General features: G+C 34.5%; 1 pseudogene; it reads right to left on the bottom strand.

Moving 5' to 3' along the window:
- Positions 1-597: 597 nt before the first annotated feature.
- On the bottom strand, positions 598-2,484 carry LOC143053723 (zinc finger MYM-type protein 2-like; annotated as a pseudogene).
- Between the last annotated feature and the right edge of the window lie 19,325 nt (positions 2,485-21,809).

The raw sequence follows: 21,809 nt of genomic DNA on the forward strand, positions 1-21,809 counted from the left end.
CGCATTAAAAATTCCTGATTATATTTTCCTGACTATCCAATGTGATTTTTTTACTTTTCTTACATGTAATTATCAAAATTGGGATGAATTCAGAACATGTTAAAACAAAATCTACGACAATAATGAACCCGAAAGAAAATGAGAAGCAACAGTGGTCTGTTATTAAAACATAGGAACCTTTGTTCTCAGGAAATTTAACCAACAACTCAAGATATTACTTGCTACATGTGGGCTTGATTAACATAACAGGATTATGCAGCATCTGAACATAATGCTGTCGAAATTTACCCTGCTTGTAAAAACTAATTGACAGGTAGTTTTGTTTAAACCTGTACATTATAATCGTCTTATGGGTCTATTCATCCAGATCATTTGTTAATTATACCCCTTTTTTCTATTTTGTCCAATGTTCAGTGAAGCAAAACAAAAATCACTGCCCTCCTTGTAAATCGAATGTTCAGTACACCATGTCAGACCTTTGAAACTATCACACCTCCTTCTGTAATATATCAAGTGAACTATAAAACATATTTTCAAACTATAATTCATCCTTCTAGATAATGTCAAGTGAATCCTGCAGCACCTATGTAAACTCTGTCATCCCTCTGAACAATATTCAGTGAACCCTGTAGTACCTTTGCAAACTCTGCCTTCCTTCTGAACGATGTTCTGTAACCCTGTAGCACCTTTACAAACTCTGCGTCCCTTCTGAACGATATCTAATGAACCCTGTAGCATCTTTGCAAACTCTGCCTTTCTTCTAAACGATGTCCAGTGAAACCTGTAGCACTATGCAAACTCCGTCGCCCTTCTGAACAATGTCCAGTGAACCATGTAGTACATTTGCAAACTCTTTCATCCTTCTGAATGGTGTCCTGTGAACTTCGTACCACCTTTGCAAACTCGATATCCATTTAACCTGTATTTGAAACAGTTGTGTTTTCATCTTCGCTTGAAGGAACGGGTGGGTTCAAGATTTTTGACACATTTTTTGGAATGGTCTCATTGCTAGTTTTGTAAGCTCTCACTGATTCCGTGGAGCGGTGACCAGTTCTTGTTCATCAATACCTGCATGGTATATGGCGGTTGCACGAGTGAGTTTTCCGGAATGATTCGTGTAGTTCCCTAAAAGTCCACCTTTTTGACATATCTCGCGCATTAGTCTGTGTAACTTATTTACTCCCAAGTGCTGATTTTCCACAACGGAAACGATCTTTCCCATCTATGTTGAGCGGTTTTCAATCAAATGTTCCGGAGCATACATCTTTCAAGTACTCGTCGTAGTAAGCAATTATGCAGCTTGGACCTACAAAGTAAAAAAAATCGAGTTTTTTCCCGCTTGCTTCGAATCAAAGAAAATTATAACAGTTGCAGTAATATTTTTCAAAACTTATCGTGTATATTTATAAAATTTCGTATATGAGCTTTTGTTTTTAAATGATTGATTAGTTGTTGCTGTTTAACGCCATTTTCAGCATTATTGGCTATACAGTATTGGTTCGTTTTTTTTTAAATTTTTCATTGGAAACTGAAGTCGAAATACCCGGGTTAAATAACATGATATTAAAAAGAATATAACACTGATAATCCGTAGAATAATTTATTCAAATAATCAAATTATAGCAGTGCATGTATATTCAGAAAACCTTATCGTGTATATTATAATTTCGTATGTGATCTTGATTTCAAAGTGATTGATTGATTGATTGTTGGTGTTCAATGCCACTTTCAGCACTATTGGTCATATCGTGGCGGTCATTTTTTTTGTTTTGTGGACATCGGGTTGAATAAAATATAAAAACAATATTTCTTTTCAGAATGAAATTTAAATTAAAAAAAAAGTATATGAAACGGATACACGCGTAGAATATTTTTGTGAAACAGTTTTCCGTGTTTATTTTATGTAAACTAAACAACTTTCCGCCCTGTGGATAGTGCTTTATATCTTTATTCGCTAATTGCATGTGTCCTAGTCCACCTTTAAATGTCTTGTTATTTCTCCCGATGAATCTAATAAACTTTCCTGTTGAATCAATACCAATTACAAACTGATCACAATCAAGATTTCTGTGCTCGTCGCGGCCTCTTAATCCAAATAACTTGCAATTATAAAAGAAAACGGTGTATTGTAAAGTTGTAGCACTACTCTTTCCAAAAAAAAACATTAACCCACAAGAGTTCTTCATCCTCGTGTGATATTGGATCGGCTTTGCGCGTTTTTGTTCCTAGTCCCTTGGACAGCAAATCTTTCATCTTGGCATCTAATACACACCTCAACATAACAAAGCGACCATCCTTTTCACCCAGAAAGTTTTTGTCGTTAACGTTCCTGTCTCTGATGTGTCTGAGTAGACCACAGATTATGTAATATAGAGATTTAGGTGGGTAATCGACTCCTTTCTTTTTTATAGCTTCCATATTAAACCGCTGAAGCCAGAAATTCATACTCTCCGCATCCGTGATATACACTATTAATTTAAACATCATTTGTTTTAATTATTTTGTGTTTCCTTGATAGCTTAAGTTTTTGGTACTCCTTCTTTTATCATTAACTTATTATGAGTCTTTGAAATGTATTTTAATTTTCTTTAATTGGATGTTTATATTTTTCCATCATTACCTTTACTGAAAAGATACAGTGATCCTGCGCACCTGCTAATGTGTTGTTTTGTTAGAACTGGATAGTTATCGATAATAGATCTCAATAGTTCTTACTTTTTACTGTTATCCAAGAGGAAATGAAAATACATCGTAGAGCAATTCAGCGCAAAACACAAATTAAACAACCACACTTTTCTCAGCAATCTTTCTCATAAGTTGAAATTCCTGTCGCCTTTTTATTATTTCAAGAGAGAAACAATGCAACATTTCTATGTTAAGGTTTGCTCTTTGCTCTTTTGTTGTTTTCTTTCTTTATCTTATATTTGTTTGGTTTATTTTGGTATCTACTTGGAAAAGTCATGATCACGAGGTATTCATGTGTATGTTATCATGTTAAACCTGCCTATATAAAGTATCCCCGGATTGTAAAAAAATAATTAACGACTATCATTTAACAAATTCTTATTTATCTCACCCTCTCTCATAATGATTTTGTTAGGTAGCATATGCATATATTATAGATTTTGGTGGGGTTCGTGTTTCTCAGTCTTTTGTTTCCTATGTTGTGTGTTGTTATATATTGTTTGTCAGTTGCTCTTTTTCTTTTTTAGCTATGTGGTTGTCAGTTTATTTTGGACTTATGAGTTTGAATGTCCCTCTTGTATTGTTTGCCTCTCTTTTATGCTAGTTTTAATAAAACATGGAAGATATACCGACACTAATTATAATTTAAAATTATAAAAGATATAGGAATACTAAGTTTTTCAAAATTTTCAAAGAAATTAACTTTTCTCAATTGAAGCTGCATTGTTTATTAACTCCTAATAGATAATTTATTTAAAGTTGTGAAGGAACAAAAACGAATAGTTTAGTATTCTGCAAATTATCAATTCCGGTAGACATAAAGGGGAAAATTCGGGTTGCTTCGAATAATTGGTATTACTTGAATATGTAGCTTAGTTTAATGTCTTCGAATAACTGGTATTACTTAAATATGTAGCTTAGTTCAATGTCTTCGAATAATTGGTATTACTTAAATATGTAGCTTAGTTTAAAGTCTTCGAATAATTGGTATTACTTAAATATGTAGCTTAGTTGAAAGGCTTCGAATAATTGGTATTACTTAAATATGTAGCTTAGTTTAAAGTCTTCGAATAATTGGTATTACTTAAATATGTAGCTTAGTTTAAAGTCTTCGAATAATTGGTATTACTTAAATATGTAGCTGTGTTTAAAGTCTTCGAATAATTGGTATTTCTTAAATATGTAGCTTAGTTTAAAGTCTACGATTAAGTTATAAAGATAAACCGATTTTTTTTTTAATTACTAAAATTACCTGATGCGATTTTCGTTTAATTATTTCATGGAGTGTTATCATGTTTAATCTTATCACCGTAAAGATGTTAACATATATCTTTTAAACTGTACTTTCTGCAGGTTCTGCTAATAAAATTAACGGTACCAATTTTCTTGCACCAGATGCGCATTTCGACAATGCATGTCTCTTCAGTGATGCTCGTTGCCAAAATATTTAATATCCAAAGCTTATATAAAAGATGAAAAGCTATAATCCCAAAGGTCAAAAAAGTATAGCCAGATCCGTGAAAGGAATCAGAGCTTTGCATGAGGGAGATACATTCCTTAATTTATAATAATTTCTAATATTTTGTATCAGCAAATTTTAATAACACAAAAAATCCGTATTTTTATGCCAGTACCGAAGTACTGGCTACTGGGCTTGTGATACCCTCGGGGACTAATAGTCCACCAGCAGAGGCATCGACCCAGTGGTAGTAATACAATTAACGGTACCAATTTTCTTGCACCAGATGCGCATTTCGACAATACATGTCTCTTCAGCGATTCTCGTTGCCAAAATATTTAAAAATCCAAAGCTTATATAAAAGATGAAGAGCTATAATCTCAAAGGTCCAAAAAGTATAGTTAAATCCGTGAAAAGAATCAGAGCTTTGCATGAGGGAGATAAATTCCTTAATTTATAATAATTTCTAATAGTTTGTATCAGCAAATTTTAATAACACAAAAAATCCGTATTTTCATGCCAGTACCGAAGTACTGGCTACTGGGCTGGTGATACCCTCAGGGACTAATAGTCCACCAGCAGAGGCATCGACCCAGTGGTAGTAATAAAATTAACGGTACCAATTTTGTTGCACCAGATGCGCATTTCGACAATACATGTCTCTTCAGTGATGCTCGTGGCCAAAATATTTAAAATCCAAAGCTTATATAAAAGATGAAGAGCTATAATCCCAAAGGTCCAAAAAGTATAGCCAAATCCGTGAAAGGAATCAGAGCATTGCATGAGGGAGATACATTCCTTAATTTATAATAATTTCTAATATTTTGTATCAGCAAATTTTAATAACAAAAAAAATCCGTATTTTCATGCCAGTACCATGCTAAGTTAGAAAATTTGTTATACGATTATAAAAAAACTAAATGAGTATAACATGAAATATTCTTAGTGTCCATGGTAAGGCTTCCAATCTTGCATTACGTACAGAACTGAAGCTTTATCTTTTATATGTTATATCATATTAAATAATTTTTAAATATTATGCTGGATTAACTGACTTTGAAGTTGATAACGACAAAAATATGATCTGTTAATATCTGCGTGAATGAGACGTAGCAGAAGTTGAACAACACAATGATTTTATATTATGTCATGTACGAAATGCAAATAAAAATCACCGAGTTTTTTAGTTCATAAACTTGCCGACTACAGGGTTATCATAAAAGTGTGATCTTTTATTTACTCGGTCTTATTTTCCTTGGAAGAACCTAAACGGTTTTAATTGTTTACCTGATTTTTGTTAAATGGGAAAGGATAAAAAAAGATGTTTGTTGATAGTTATCAAAAGTACCAGGATTATAAAACAGACGAAGTTAACAAGTTTCTGGTGTCTGCTTACAATTGAAAACGAGTATTGTTTTAGATTATAAAAGCTTAACTTTGTACTTACCTTTCTTGTTCTGTGTTTGAGACCAATCAATGAGCTGAATTATATTATGGACATTCATATATTTTATCATTCTCTTATTTTAACAAACATAGTTATTAAAAAAGACATATTATATGAGCGATATAAAATATGACATGCATATGAATAGAAACTGCTCAAATCAGTTTTCGAAGGAGGGGGTAAATGATAAAAGTCATAATTGGAAACCATGTGAACATTTCAAAAGCATGCAACTTTGATTGACCACTGACCATTTCTATATGATATGTACATTTCAGTTAAAGGGGCATTAGCTGTCAGATTCATTTTCACTGGTTTGACTCAAATTCTCATATTTGATTTATAACATACTAAAACGTATATCCAAATTATAAAAAGGTCTGAAATAAACTATTTATAATGCATGGGCTCCATAATATGTATTGTCTTAGGGATAATACAATACTGGACATGACCGATTTCGTGGATTTGTTATCTGAACACCAGATAAAGCAGAATGTATCTCTTCAATCAGATGAGATGAGCCATCGTTTAAACTATATAAATGATATATGCAGACATGATGTATGCATTCTAATACCGCAGCAGATAGTTCTCGTCTTAAAGAGCCACTTATAGGTTTACCTCAAATTTTTGATAATTCATATCACGCCATTTAAGGGCATTATGTTTTTCGCGTCCGTCCGTCAGTTTGTACGTCTGTCCCGCTTCAGGTTAAAGTTTTTTTGTTTTTTTTTAAATTTGGTCAATTTAGTTTTTGATGAAGATGAAGTCAAATCAACTTGAAACTTAGTACACATGTTCCCTATGAAAAAGTCATTCTTTATGTGCCTGTCACAAGTCTGGAGCTCGTAAATCAGTGGTTGTCAATTGTTGCTATGTAACATATTTGTTGTTCGTCCATTATTTTGTACTTTAATTAGGTCGTTATTTTCCCGTTTGAATTGTTTTACAATTGTCATTTCAGGACCTTTTATAGCTGACCATGCGGCGTGGGCTTTCCTCATTGTTGAAGGCCGTACGGTGACCGTTGTTTCTGTGTCATTTGGTGTTTGCGGAGAGTTGTCTCATTGACAATCATATCACATCTTCTTATTTCTATATTAAACAAAATATTGTACCAACTATTTGAGTAATTTAATTCCACCAACTTTCAAAGTAAAACTGTCTATCCATTTCGCCATGGTAACGATATGATACTTCCATTGTGCAGACATCCATTTAACAATTTTACAGATTTCCGTATTGTAGCCGTAGTCATACGCAGTAGTACTTGTAAATCCTTGACAATTTTTGAACATGCGCAAAATTTGACCACGGAAAAGACAACCGTAGTAAACCTTACTAAACCGTATAAGAACGTACAAATCTGTTTTAGTCCCTATCAAAACCGTACTAACCCGTACTTATTCGTAGGCCCGAATGGTGTCTACGGTTAGTTCCGGAGAACTGCGTATTTTAAAATACGGTTACACCAAGTATTCGTTAAGGATATAATACGATTTGGTACGAGTTTGTCAGGGAACAACACGATTTCATTGAGTTGCAATACGGATAGCTAGGGATCAGCCAGGGTTCTGACTACGGAGCGCCGAATGGGACTCTTGTGGTTTTGTCATAACCGAATCATTTTTGTCTTACAAAACTATGTAATACAGACTTGTTTTATGAGAACTTCAATTTTGTGATGACAAAATTAATTTTTGTAGACAAAATTCATTTTTGTCATGACAAAAGTCAATCTTGTCAAAAAGGTATGCAGATATAAACTTATTTGCATACAAAATTGACTTTTTTTACCTGATATGGAAATTAAAACACAAAAGTCAATTGTGTGAGACAAGATTCAATTTGACAAAATTGACTTTTGTGAGACAAAATTCCCTTTTGTGAGACAAAATTCACTTTTGTGAGACAAAATTCACTTTTGTGAGACAAAATTCACTTTTGTGAGACAAAATCACTTTTGTGAGACAAAATTCAATTTTGTATGCAAATTAGTTCACAGAATCCAAACAAAACTAATTTGCATACAAAATTGACTTTTGTCGCCTTATTTTCAAATTAGGTGACAAAAGTAAAGTCTGTGTTAGAAAAATGAATTTTGTCATGACAAAAGTAACTTTTGTCCACTGAAAGATAGTTTTGTATGACAAAATTTTAAGTTTGTAGTATGCTACAAATTTTGTTAAACTGAACTCATTTTTGTTGAACAAAACTCATTTTTGTTGAACAAAACTCACTTTTGTCCGTACAAAATTGAATTTCCAGTACAAAACCACAAAAGTCCCATTCGGCGCCCCATAATGACAGTCTGTTACTGTTTACTACGCAACAATACGACAAGATAAGGAATATGAAGGTCCACGAAAAACTGACATAAGGATTCTGTATAAATACTTCCTACTTACAGGGTCCAACGTATTCTGTGTCTTGCCGTGGAGGTACAAATGTATACATAACATTATACAACATTAATGATCAATAACTTTTGCTTGCAATTAATAGGCTTGAATATGATATTGATATGGCACAAAATGCCAGGGTAGTGGTCGAGCTACTTGGTGACAGACGTAGAGGTGACCGGAGGCAGAGTTGATGGTGGACTAGGGACTGACTACCTATACATGGCCAGGCAGAGTATGAGCCCCCAATGACTCAATTGTTTGCGAAAAATCCAGTTACATTCAAGAACTTTGTAAGAATAGTCCCAAATAATCAAGAATTACTACATGTTGTTGGTCCGAGGATTATGAAGAACAATACATGGTACAGACAGACGGATAAATAATTTATTTAACAAAACAAAACAAAAATATACGATTCAATCCCATAAAGAAATGATAAATCACAAGCTTAATTATAGAAATGATTTACGGCTTTTAGAAAATATGGCGGTTCGTACTATTCTGTTTCAGACCGTTCTCATTCGTACTAACCCTTAATAACCCTTACTTATGCCGTAGCAAACCGCTGTTTATCCGCAGTACATACCCCCGACACGTGTCGTTGCGTACTAAAAACGTGTCATTTCAGTATTAAACCGTGCCTCACCGTAAGAAGCCGTATCACTCATGTCGCCAAATTACCCTTGTCCTTCATTATCTGTGGAAGTAACGTCGAAACCTGTAGTCAAACCGTTGTGCATCCGTTTCTGATCCGTATCTGGCTATGGTAACTGCATTTCCGGGATCTTCCGCGAGATGTTTTCCGTAGTGGATACAGCGAGGTTATCCGTGAGTGTGTGATCTAGGCATAAGGTAGCAATACACAGTTAGAAGTTTAGTTTCGCATTATGGCCCCTGTGAATTTTTTAAATATGAAAGTTTTTGTACAATAAAATTGATTTTTAGATAATTGAAGAATAATATAGCCTTCTTAGTGGGTTTATATGAACATTTAGATTGATTTTAACATGTTTTATAGGCCATTTCTATGATTGACAGTCCGTATTTTCCTATCCGTACCGTTCATAGGTCCATAAATTATTGTAGTGTTTATCAACAAAGATTTTGCGCTCGATCTTTTCAATTCAATTTTATGGAAAAACGAGCAGGAAAGCATATGATTTTTTTTGGACCACTTGATAGATATAAACCTATGGATTCAGGAAAGGTACCACTGTAATTCATTGAAATTTTCCTTTAGACCAAATTTTGGAGACTTTTGTGACATGTTCACCCCCCTTTTTTGCTATATTTTGTATCTAAGAAATGCAGAATGTTGCCATGGTTACACCCAAAAGGGATTATATTGCACCCTTATGACCATTAGAAATCAAATCTATGGAAGATTTTCTTTCTACAAGTATATACATGCATAACACACATATAAAGCCTTCTTTGTTAGACAGGAGGGGAAAGAGGGTGTTTAAAAATTATGACTGTCAATTTTAAGTTTTTTTCCTAACTGTGTATTGCTACCTAAAAGTAATTGTTCAATGCATTTGAAAACATAGACGTTACTCGCGATGTTCGTACATGTAAGCGTTACACAACGTCGCAACGTTTTTATCTATCGTATTTTAAAGTCTTTTTTACGTTTATGTGATTGACCATAAATACGTGTTCCTTTGTTTTTTGTTTAGAGTAAAAAATAGAACAGGGAATGTGTCCAAGAGACAACAACCCGACCACAAATTTACAAAACAATCAACGGCCAAGAAATGGCCTTCGACACAATGAAAAATCCCTCATCCAGAGGCGAACTTGTTAAAGACCCGAAACACTATAATTGATGTATTGATCTGGGAAAATGTTTGTTTGTATGTGAAAAACACACATTATTTTCTTTTTTCTTTAAATATGATCATTATATGACAAACAATTATTTTAATTCCTTCTTTGATGATTTATATTGTATGGAAAAAAAAACGATAATCTTTGATTTATTCACAAAAGAAATAAATATAGATTTTTAAGTAGTACATATCTTTGGAATGTCCTTAATATATCTTAATGTGAAAAAGATATTGTAAATACATGTGTGCTAAGCGATACGTTCCAAACAAGCTAGCTCCCGATTCTTGCTTTGGTTTTTTTCTGATAAGCAAACAATTGACCCAAAATTTACTTTCGGAGTAAGTTCGGTAAGGGCCATATTTGGCCCCAATTATAAAGTTCATAGTAACAAGCCAATAAAGGTTTTAAGTTGCATTAAATACATGTGAGAAAGTTAAACAGAACTGTTTTTGTCAAAGTTTCAGTGTAAGACGTTGATTTTTACATCCCAAAAAGGTCAAGATAAGGGATTTTGGTGAAATTTGACAAAATGAGCTGGATTTCAACCAAATTAAGGACCAGGAAACATAGAGTGCAGGCGTCGACAAACTTAATATTCAAATAAGAAATGTGAAATGTCTTCACAAACATTATTTAAAAAGATCTTTGTTGTCGACGTATGCGCTCTATGTTTCCTGTCCAATAATCTATTGAAATTTACCTATTTTCATTGATTTTTTCGTGAAAATCAATATGAGTGCAACTTGTGACGTCATAATGTAACGTAGAAATGTAAAGTTTTCAACAAAATAGCTTATTTCCTATCTAGTCACTATATTAGCTTTAATTTATTGTGATATTGGTCAATAAATCCGAATTTGAAATTTACGCTAAAAAAGGGGGCCATTTTAGACCTTACTGAACATACAAAATATTTTTAAATTACTGAAAAGTATCTCAGGTAGAAGAAATTCAGAAAAACAAAATAGTTTTGGACATTGAACAAGTTATCATGGCAACAAATCATGCCTTAATTTGCAAATTTTGTAAAATTTTGTGATTTTCCTTGTTTTTCATCAAATTTTTGAGTATATTTTCGATTGGAAAAGTATGTGCGCACCAAAGAAACAACTTTATATTTGGTGAGATTTTGTCAATAGTAAAAATAAAGCTTCAGGTAAATTATTTTGTTGTTTCTTGGCTGCACACGATGTTTCCACAACAGAAATAAAGATGGAAATCTGCATAAATTCTGAATTTTCAGCGTTTTTGTGAAAACAGTACATATTATGACATAATTGTGACGTCATCACATAAGAATCTTAATGTTTTTCATTTATATTTCTTGACCCTATGCAATTCTAAAGATTATGTGCCAATTTGAAAAACTTATCAAACATTTTATTTTCTTGGGCCAAAACCAGGCCTTAACCAGGCCTTAACCAGGCCTTAATTCATTTGAGTTGAGTTCGTTTTTACGTTAAAAAATGGCGGTGCAACAACCTTGTAAGCCTTTGAAAAATCGCTCATAAATTACCATATATATCATTTATCAGGATGTTTGTCTTAAAATTCATAAAATTAACCAAATTAACATTGATGTAGTAAATACACAAATACTAACCTTTTCCATTTTAGCATGTTTAGATGCATGTTTTTTGATTCTCAAATCTGTAATCCCAATTTTTTTTCGTGTAAGACAGTTTTGCCCTTGTAGTGTGGAACGCTTTTTTTCTATGACGTCATCATAACGTCATTAAAAATGCAAAAAAAGACTAAAGGAACCTTTCTGTTAAATAATGGGGGAAAAAAACGTTTTTCAAAATATTTTTTAAAATACTAAGTTTAGACGAAATGTTTATAAGTAATTCACTCTCCGGTCTCTTTAAGATGGAAACAACGAATGATAAACCCGTTGTTGTATTTAAGATGGTAACAACGAATGATAAACCCGTTGTTGTATTTAAGATGGTAACAACGTATGATAAACCCTTTGTTGTATTTAAGATGGTAACAACGAATGATAAACCCGTTATTGTATTTAAGATGGTAACAACGAATGATGAACCCGTTGTTGTATTTCTTTCACAGATGTTTACAAGTAATTCACTCTCCTGTCTATTTAAGATGGTAACAACGAAAGATAAACCCGTTGTTGTATTGTAGATGGTAACAACGAATGATAAACCCGTTGTTGTATTTAAGATGGTAACAACGAATGATAAACCCGTTGTTGTATTAAAGATGGTAACAACGAATGATAAACCCATTATTGTTGTATTTAAGATGGTAACAACGAATGATAAACCCGTTATTGTATTTAAGATGGTAACAACGAATGATAAACCCGTTGTTGTATTTAAGATGGTAACAACGAATGATAAACCCGTTGTTGTATTTAAGATGGTAACAACGAATGATAAACCCTTTGTTGTATTTAAGATGGTAACAACGAATGATAAACCCGTTATTGTATTTAAGATGGTAACAACGAATGATAAACCCGTTGTTGTATTTAAGATGGTAACAACGAATGATAAACCCTTTGTTGTATTTAAGATGGTAACAACGAATGATAAACCCGTTATTGTATTTAAGATGGTAACAACGAATGATAAACCCGTTGTTGTATTTCTTTCACAGATGTTTACAAGTAATTCACTCTCCTGTCTATTTAAGATGGTAACAACGAATGATAAACCCGTTGTTGTATTTAAGATGGTAACAACGAATGATAAACCCGTTGTTGTATTTAAGATGGTAACAACGAATGATAAACCCCTTGTTGTATTTAAGATGGTAAAAACGAATGATAAACCCGTTGTTGTATTTAAGATGGTAACAACGAATGATAAACCCCTTGTTGTATTTCAGATGGTAACAACGAATGATAAACCCGTTGTTGTATTTCAGATGGTAACAACGAATGATAAACCCGTTGTTGTATTTCATTTACAGATCTTTACAAGTAATTCACTCTCCTGTCTATTTCAGATGGTAACAACGAATGATAAACCCGTTGTTGTATTTCATTTACAGATGTTTTTAAAAGACTGACCTCTGAATTACAATCACTACGGTTCGTTGTCTTAAGTTTGTTTGTTTTAGTACCGGTCAAATGTGTGTACTGGTCGTTTTGACTATTTAAAGCTGATTTATATAGTAGGAGCATGCGTGACAAATTTTCAAAGCTTATTTAAGCGAATATTTAAAGTTTTCAATGAAAATTAGCCACAAAACCAGTTGTATTCAAAGAGTTTCTACTGGACAAGTGGTTTTTTTTCTCGAATCAACGACACACTATTGGCAAACACAACAAAAACTCTCTGAACGTTCATGGTGTTGACCACTAATGAAATTAATGTTATCCCCATTATCCTTCAGATTGAAGTGAGTTTGTTGATTAGTTGAAGGTCCAGTGGCAAATATAACATTCATATTTAAGACGATGGAGTGGTTTAAGGTTAGATATTTTAGAAAAAATATTATTTCCGAGCTTTCGTATTATTCAAAAGTTTTTTTTTCTTTTCTACTTGTTCATTTTTACAAGCATGTCCGGCCAGGATTATTTTGCTTATCTTTAACCAAGATATTTGGCCTGAACGTGTAGTACATTAAGACGAAATGTTGCATGTCATCGTGACCTTCATGGGACTTTGTTTGACCTTTGACCTCTATATCAAAATACGGGATTATTTTATTTTTGATTTCCATGTCCAATGGGGGCGACATCTCAAGACTATATATGTGTCGTTTACCATAGAAGATTATCTCTGACCATGACCATTGACAAATAAATTATTTTATTTTATATAACACCAAAAATCATATATTAAGCTTGATTGCTATGACAAGACCTTTTCAATTTAACTATAAAGGTTTGGCTTTGGCATTGGAGAGCATACTCTGCACCCTCATATAACACATATCCCCAAAATAGTTCAGATCCCAACTTTAAACCATATATAATATTAGATGCCTTGATATCAAGACCTTTCTACTTCACCATATGTTTTTTCACTTGAGGTCATGACTCATCCCGTCATATCATAAATTGTTTCGGGAGACACGAGTTTTATATAGTAATTAAGAAGATGTGGTATGATTTCGAATGAAACAACTTTCCACCAGAGACCAATTGACGTAGTGGGGAAACAATCTGAAACTAGAATATAACCATATTAAATAGGGAGATGTGGTATGATTGCTAATGCGACAACTTTCCATCACCAGAGACCAATTGATGTAGGGGGAAAACAATCTGATACTAGAATGTAACCATATAAAAATAAGGAGAAGTGGTATGATTTCTTATGCGTAAACTTTCCACCAGAGACCAATTGACGTAGGATGGAAACAATCTGATACTAGAATGTAACCATATAAAAATAAGGAGATGTGGTATGATTGCTTATGCGACAACTGTCCACCAACAGAGACCAATTGACGTAGGGGGGAAACACTCTGATACTAGAATGTAACCAGATAAAATAAGGAGATGTGGTATGATTGCTATGATTGATAATGCGACAACTGTCCACCAACGGAAACCAATTGACGTAGGGGGAAAACAATCTGATACTAGAATGTCACCATATAAAGATAAGGAGATGTGGTATGATTGCTTATGCGACACCTTTCTACCACCAGAGACCAATTGACGTAGAGAGAAAACAATCTGATACTAGTATGTTACCATATTAAAATAAGGAGATGTGGTATGATTTTTAATGCGACAATTTTCAACCACCATATACCAATTGACGTAGGGGGAAAACAGTCTGATACTAGAATGTATTCATATAAAATGAGGAGATGTGGTATGATTGCTAATGCGACAACTTTCCACCACCAGAGACCAATTGACGTAGGGGGAAAACATTATTATACTAGCATGGTAACCATATAAAAATAAGGAGATGTGGTATGATTGCTAATGCGACAACTTTCCACCACCAGAGACCAATTGACGTAGAGGGAGAACAATCTGATACTAGAATGTCACCATATAAAAATAAGAAGATGTGGTATGATTGCTTATGCGACAACTTTCCACTACCAGAGACCAATTGACGTAGGGGGAAAACAATCTGATACTAGTATGTTACCATATAAAAATAAGGAGATGTGGTATGATTTTTAATGCGACAATTTTCATCCACAATATACCAATTGACGTAGGGGGAAAACAATCTGATACTAGAATGTATTCATATAAAACAAGGAGATGTGGTATGATTGCTTATGCGACAACTTTCCACCACCATAGACCAATTGACGTAGGGGGAAAACAGTCTGATACTAGAATGTATTCATATAAAATAAGGAGATGTGGTATGATTGCTAATGCGACAACTTTCCACCAGAGACCAATTGATGTAGGGGGAAATAAATCTGATACTAGACTGTAACCATATAAAGATAAGGCGATGTGGTCTGATTGCTAATGCGACAACTTTCCACCACCAGAGACCAATTGACGTAGGGGGAAAACATTATGATACTAGCATGGTAACCATATAAAAATATGGAGATGTGGTATGAATGCTAATGCGACAACTTTCCACCAGAGACCTATTGATGTAGAGGGAAATCAATCTGATACTAGAATGTAACCATATGAAGATAAGGAGATGTGGTTTGATTGCTAATGCAACAACGTTCCACCATCAGAGACCAATTGACGTAGGGGAAAACAATCTTATACTAGAATGCAACCATATAAAATGAGGAGATGTGGTATGATTGCTAATGCCACTTTCCACCAGAGACCTATTGACGTAGGGGAAAACAATCTTATACTAGAATGTAACAATATAAAATGAGGAGATGTGGTATGATTGCTAATGCGACAACTTTCCACCAGAGACCTATTGATGTAGAGGAAAATCAATCTGATACTAGAATGTAACCATATAAAGATAAGGAGATGTGGTTTGATTGCTAATGCGACAACTTTCCACCACCAAAGACCAATTGACGTAGGGAGAAAACAATCTGATAGTAGAATGTAACCATATAAAACAAGGATATGTGGTATGATTGCTTATGCGAAAACTTTCCACAAGAGACCAATTGACGTAGGTGGAAAACAATCTGATACTAGTATGTTAAATAGAATGGAACCATATAAAAATAAAGAGATGTGGTATGATTGCTAATGCGTCAACATTCCACCAACAGAGACCAATTGACGTAAGAGGAAAAAATCTTATACTAGAATGTAACCATATAAAAATAAGGAGATGTGGTATGATTAGTTATACGACAACTTTCCACCACCAGAGACCAATTGACGTAGGGGGAAAATAATCTGATACTAGAATGTAACCATATAAAGGAAAGGAGATGTGGTATGATTGTCTAATGCGACAACTTTCCACAAGAGACCAATTGACGTAGGGGGGAAACAATCTGATACTAATATGTTAAATAGAATGGAACCATATAAAAATAAGGAGATGTGGTATGATTGCTTATGCGACATATTTCCACCAGAGACCAATTGACGTAGGGGGGAACAATCTGATACTAGAATGTAACCATATAAAGATAAGGAGATGTGGTATGATTGCTAATGCGACAACTTTCAACCACCAGAGACCAATTGCCGTAGGGGGAAAACAATCTGATACTAGAATGTAACGATATAGAAATAAGGAGATGTGGTATGACTGCTAATGCAACAACTTTCCAACGGAGACCTATTGATGTAAGGGGGAAATCAATCTGATACTAGAATGTAACCATATAAAGATAAGAAGATGTGGTTTGATTGCTAATGCGACAACGTTACACCACCAGATACCAATTGACGTAGGGGAAAACAATCTTATACTAGAATGTAACCATATAAAATGAGGAGATGTGGTATGATTGCTAATGCCACTTTCCACCAGAGACCAATTGACGTAGAGGGAAAACAATCTTATACTAGAATGTCACCATATAAAACAAGGAGATGTGGTATGATTGCTTATGGGAAAACTTTCCACAAGAGACCAATTGACGTAGGGGAAAAACAATCTGATACAAAAAGTAACCATATAAAAAAAGGAGATGTGGTATGATTACTTATGCGACAACTTTCCACCAGAGACCAATTGACGTAGGAGGAAAACAATCTGATACTAGAATGTACCCATATAAAAATAAGGAGATGTGGTATGATTACTTATGAGACAACTTTCCACCACCAAAGACCAATTGACGTAGGGAGAAAACAATCTGATACTAGAATGTAATCATATAAAAATAAGGAGATGTGGAATGATTGCTTAAGCGAAAACTTTCCGCAAGAGACCAATTGACGTAGGGGGGAAACAATCTGATACTAGTATGTTAAATAGAATGGAACCATATAAAAATAAGGAGATGTGGTATGATTGCTTATGCGACAAATTTCAACCACCAGAGACAAATTGACGTAGGAGGGAAACAATCTGATATTAGGATGTAACCATATAAAGATAAGGAGATGTGGTATGATTGCTAATGCGGCAACTTTCCACCACCAGAGACCAATTGACGTAGGGGGAAAACAATCTGATACTAGAATGTAACGATATAGAAATAAGGAGATGTGGTATGACTGCTAATGCAACAACCTTCCACCGGAGACCTATTGATGTAGGGGGAAATCAATCTTATACTAGAATGTAACCATATAAAGATAAGGAGATGTGGTTTGATTGCTAATGCGACAACGTTACACCACCAGATACCAATTGACGTAGGGGAAAACAATCTTATACTAGAATGTAACCATATAAAATGAGGAGATGTGGTATGATTGCTAATGCCACTTTCCACCAGAGACCTATTGACGTAGGGGAAAACAATCTTATATTAGAATGTAACCATATAAAATGAGGAGATGTGGTATGATTGCTAATGGGACAACTTTCCACCAGAAACCAATTGACGGAGGGGGAAAACAATTTGATACTAGAATGTAACCATATAAAAATAAGGAGATGTGGTATGATTACTTATGCGACAACTTTCCACCACCAAAGACCAATTGACGTAGGGAGAAAACAATCTGATACTAGAATGTAACCATATAAAACAAGGAGATGTGGTATGATTGCTTATGCGAAAACTTTCCACAAGAGACCAATTGACGTAAGTGGGAAACAATCTGATACTAGTATGTTAAATACAATGGAACTATATAAAAATAAGGAGATATGGTATGATTGCTAACGCGACAACTTTCCACAAACAGAGACCAATTGACGTCAGAGGGGAAAAATCTGATTCTAGTATGTTACCATATAAAAATAAGGAGATGTGGTATGATTAGTTATGCGATAACTTTCCACCACCAGAGACCAATTGACGTAGAGGGAAAACAATCTGATACTAGAATGTAACCATCAAAAAAATTAGGAGATGTGGTATGATTGCTTATGCGACAACTTTCCACCAGAGACCAATTGACATAGGGGGAAAACAATCTGATACTAGAATGTAACCATATAAAGATAAGGAGATGTGGTATGATTGCTAATGCGACAACTTTCTACCACCAGAGACCAATTGACGTAGGGGGGAAACAATCTGATACTAAAATGTAACCATATGAAAATAAGGAGATGGGTATGATTAGTTATGCGACAACTTTCCTCCACGAGAGACCAAATTACGTAGGGGGAACACAATATGAGACTAGAATGTAACCATATAAAAATAAGGATATGTGGTATGATTACTTATGCGACAACATAGACCAATTGACGTAGGGGGAAAACAATCTGATACTAGAATGTAACCATATAAAAATAAGGAGATGTGGTATGATTGCTTATGCGAAAACTTTCCACAAGAGACCAATTGACGTAGGTGGGAAACAATCTGATACTAGTATGTTAAATAGAATGTAACCATATAAAAATAAGGAGATGTGGTATGATTGCTAATGCGACAACTTTCCACCAACAGAGACCAATTGACGTAGGGAGAAAAAAATCTGATACTAGAATGTAACCATATAGAAATAAGGAGATGTGGTATGATTGCTTATGCGAAAACATTCCACGAGAGACCAATTGACGTAGGTGGGAAACAATCTGATACTAGTATGTTAAATAGAATGGAACCATTTAAAAATAAGGAGATGTGGTTTGATTGCTCATGCGACAACTTTCCACCAACAGAGACCAATTGACGTAAGGGGAAAACAATCTGATACTAGAATGTAACCATATAAAAATAAGAAGATGTCGTATGATTACTTATGCGACAACTTTCCACCAGAGACCAATTGACGTAGGGGGAAAACAATCTGATACTAGAATGTACCCATATAAAAATAAGGAGATGTGGTATGATTACTTATGAGACAACTTTCCACCACCAAAGACCAATTGACGTAGGGAGAAAACAATCTGATACTAGAATGTAATCATATAAAAATAAGGAGATGTGGAATGATTGCTTAAGCGAAAACTTTCCACAAGAGACCAATTGACGTAGGGGGGAAACAATCTGATACTAGTATGTTAAATAGATTGGAACCATATAAAAATAAGGAGATGTGGTATGATTGCTTATGCGACAAATTTCAACCACCAGAGACAAATTGACGTAGGAGGGAAACAATCTGATATTAGAATGTAACCATATAAAGATAAGGAGATGTGGTATGATTGCTAATGCGGCAACTTTCCACCACCAGAGACCAATTGACGTAGGGGGAAAACAATCTGATACTAGAATGTAACGATATAGAAATAAGGAGATGTGGTATGACTGCTAATGCAACAACCTTCCACCGGAGACCTATTGATGTAGGGGGAAATCAATCTTATACTAGAATGTAACCATATAAAGATAAGGAGATGTGGTTGGATTGCTAATGCGACAACGTTACACCACCAGATACCAATTGACGTAGGGGAAAACAATCTTATACTAGAATGTAACCATATAAAATGAGGAGATGTGGTATGATTGCTAATGCCACTTTCCACCAGAGATCTATTGACGTAGGGGAAAACAATCTTATATTAGAATGTAACCATATAAAAATAAGGAGATGTGGTATGATTACTTATGCGACAACTTTCCACCACCAAAGACCAATTGACGTAGGGAGAAAACAATCTGATACTAGAATGTAACCATATAAGACAAGGAGATGTGGTATGATTGCTTATGCGAAAACTTTCCACAAGAGACCAATTGACGTAAGTGGGAAACAATCTGATACTAGTATGTTAAATACAATGGAACTATATAAAAATAAGGAGATATGGTATGATTGCTAACGCGACAACTTTCCACCAACAGAGACCAATTGACGTCAGAGGGGGAAAATCTGATTCTAGTATGTTACCATATAAAAATAAGGAGATGTGGTATGATTGGTTATGCGATAACTTTCCACCACCAGAGACCAATTGACGTAGAGGGGAAACAATCTGATACTAGAATGTAACCATCAAAAAAATTAGGAGATGTGGTATGATTGCTTATGCGACAACTTTCCACCAGAGACCAATTGACATAGGGGGAAAACAATCTGATACTAGAATGTAACCATTTAAAGATAAGGAGATGTGGTATGATTGCTAATGCGACAACTTTCTACCACCAGAGACCAATTGACGTAGGGGGGAAACAATCTGATACTAAAATGTAACCATATGAAAATAAGGAGATGGGTATGATTAGTTATGCGACAACTTTCCTCCACGAGAGACCACATTACGTAGGGGGAACACAATATGAGACTAGAATGTAACCATATAAAAATAAGGATATGTGGTATGATTACTTATGCGACAACATAGACCAATTGACGTAGGGGGAAAACAATCTGATACTAGAATGTAACCATATAAAAATAAGGAGATGTGGTATGATTGCTTATGCGAAAACTTTCCACAAGAGACCAATTGACGTAGGTGGGAAACAATCTGATACTAGTATGTTAAATAGAATGTAACCATATAAAAATAAGGAGATGTGGTATGATTGCTAATGCGACAACTTTCCACCAACAGAGACCAATTGACGTAGGGAGAAAACAATCTGATACTAGAATGTAACCATATAGAAATAAGGAGATGTGGTATGATTGCTTATGCGAAAACATTCCACGAGAGACCAATTGACGTAGGTGGGAAACAATCTGATACTAGTATGTTAAATAGAATGGAACCATTTAAAAATAAGGAGATGTGGTATGATTGCTCATGCGACAACTTTCCACCAACAGAGACCAATTGACGTAAGGGGAAAACAATCTGATACTAGAATGTAACCATATAAAAATAAGAAGATGTGGTATGATTGTTTATTCGACAACTTTCCACCAGAGACCAATTGACGTAGGGGGGAAACAATCTGATACTAGAATGTAACCATATAAAATAAGGAGATGTGGAATGATTGCTTATGCGACAACTTTCCACCAGAGACCTATTGATGTAGGGGAAAACAATCTGGTACTAGAATGTAACCATATAAAAATAAGGAGATGTGGTATGATTGCTTATGCAACAACTTTCCACCACCAGAGACCAATTGATGTAGGGGGAAAACATTATGATACTAGCATGTAACCATATAAAAATAAGGAGATGTGGTATCATTGCTTATGCGAAAACTTTCCACAAGAGACCAATTGACGTAGGTGGGAAACAATCTGATACTAGTATGTTAAATAGAATGGAACCAAATAAAAATAAGGAGATGTGGTATGATTGCTAATGCGACAACTTTCCACCAACAGAGACCAATTGACGTAAGGGGAAAACAATCTGATACTAGAATGTAACCATATAAAAATAAGGAGATGTGGTATGATTAGTTATACGACAACTTTCCACTACCAGAGACCAATTGACGTAGGGGGAAAACATTATGATACTAGCATGAAACCATATAAAAATAAGGAGATGTGGTATGACTGCTAATGCAACAACTTTCCACCAGAGCCCTATTGATGTAGGGGAAAATCAATCTGATACTAGAATGTAACCATATA

Source organism: Mytilus galloprovincialis, chromosome 12 (assembly GCF_965363235.1).
Source record: "Mytilus galloprovincialis chromosome 12, xbMytGall1.hap1.1, whole genome shotgun sequence".
NCBI lineage: Eukaryota > Metazoa > Mollusca > Bivalvia > Mytilida > Mytilidae > Mytilus > Mytilus galloprovincialis.